The sequence below is a fragment of the Tenrec ecaudatus genome, chromosome 4 (genome assembly GCF_050624435.1).
Source record: "Tenrec ecaudatus isolate mTenEca1 chromosome 4, mTenEca1.hap1, whole genome shotgun sequence".
In the NCBI taxonomy this organism is placed as follows: domain Eukaryota; kingdom Metazoa; phylum Chordata; class Mammalia; order Afrosoricida; family Tenrecidae; genus Tenrec; species Tenrec ecaudatus.
Window position 1 is genome coordinate 8,804,142 of NC_134533.1, and position 1,563 is coordinate 8,805,704.

Sequence of the window (1,563 nt, forward strand, 5' to 3'; positions counted from 1 at the left end):
CTGCAGCAGAAGGGCATCCAGGAAACCTTCTTCCGTGTTCTTCCTCCCCACCAGGTGCTCCAGCCAGACCTCTCTGAATCGAGGGACCTCAGCTAGCCATCCATCTCACAGCCCTGGTTTGGTCCCCCCGACTTCTCTTTCCTAATCTTAAAAAACACTGAAAGGGCATCCATTTCTCCTCAATTAGCCATGTTAAAAAAAAGGGAAAAAGAGTGCATTGACTTGGCTAAAGGTCAAGGACTCTCAAATCTTCGGAAATGGCCTATATTTTGTTATCAATTTTTTTAAATAAAAAGTTGCTTGAACCTTTTCACCAATAGTAGCCTGAACCTGGCAGCGCTTTCATTGAGACATACAGTTTATCCTTTTTATATTTATATTCCATTTTCCATGAATTTTTTGAAGTCCTGATACCTGTTGATCCATGTCACATGTCATAAATAGGGGGCAGGTATGGTTTCTCCCGAGACAGACCGCACACCTGGTGAGGCCACAGTCTGAGGTAATCAATTACCGCAGCACAGATCCTAGACAATATCCCACAGCCTTTATTAAGTAGCAACGGGGCTCTTGAAGATACAACGATTGATTGCTACTGTCTGTGATAACAGAAATGGAGGAAACCAAAGATTCGAAGAAGAAATTAGTCCACGGGACTTGGGGCAGGGGAACAAACAAAAAGCCCGCCCACGGCACACATGACCTCATCTAACGTGAGCCTAGGACAGGGGGCCTGGCTCCCACAATGCACCATTCTGAGCGGCGTGGAAACTCAGATTCCTGAAAAAGGCCAGACTAACTGAGCCAACAGAGGCGAGAATCGCCCTGTACACTCGGAACCAAAGCCACTCTCAGTGGTCACCGTGCGTCTCACTGACAGACTTGGCCTAGAAGAAGCCCGGCCACCTGTGATCATGGTGCCTCCAGACATAATCAGCTGGGTGACGAGACAATCCACCAAAACCAAACCCGTGACATCAGCTGATTCCCACTGGTCCCGACCCTGCAGGACATAGCATAAATGGTCCCCGTGGGTTTCCAAGACGGTAACTTCTTACTGCAGTAGAAAGCCTCCTCCTTCTCCTGCGGATCCGCTGGTGGCTTCAAACTGCCAACCTTGTGGTTGGCAGCCAACATGTGACCCCATTGTGCCCCAGAGCTCCTAACCAGTTAGCAGCTGCCCTAAATCGAAAGATGAGGTTCCAAGGAGGAACACGGGAGGTCGGGAGTAGAGACACAGCCAAAGACGCTCAATAAAGAAAGAAAAAGAGGGGGAAGGGGGGAGCGGGGAGGGAGGGGGAGGGATAAAAGGAAAACGAGCTGATTCCAGGAACCCAAGTGGAAGGCGAACTTTGAGAATGACCAGGGCAACGAATGTGTAAGGGTGCTTTACTCAATTGATGTATGTATGGATTGTGATAAAAGTTGTATGAGCCCCAATAAAACGATTTATTAAATTTTTTTAAAAGAAAGAACAAGAACGTTCACACATTATGAGCGATATTCACTGTGTTGCGGAATGAGCTGTGCAGAGATGGTTAAATGCAATCCTAAGTTGCTATG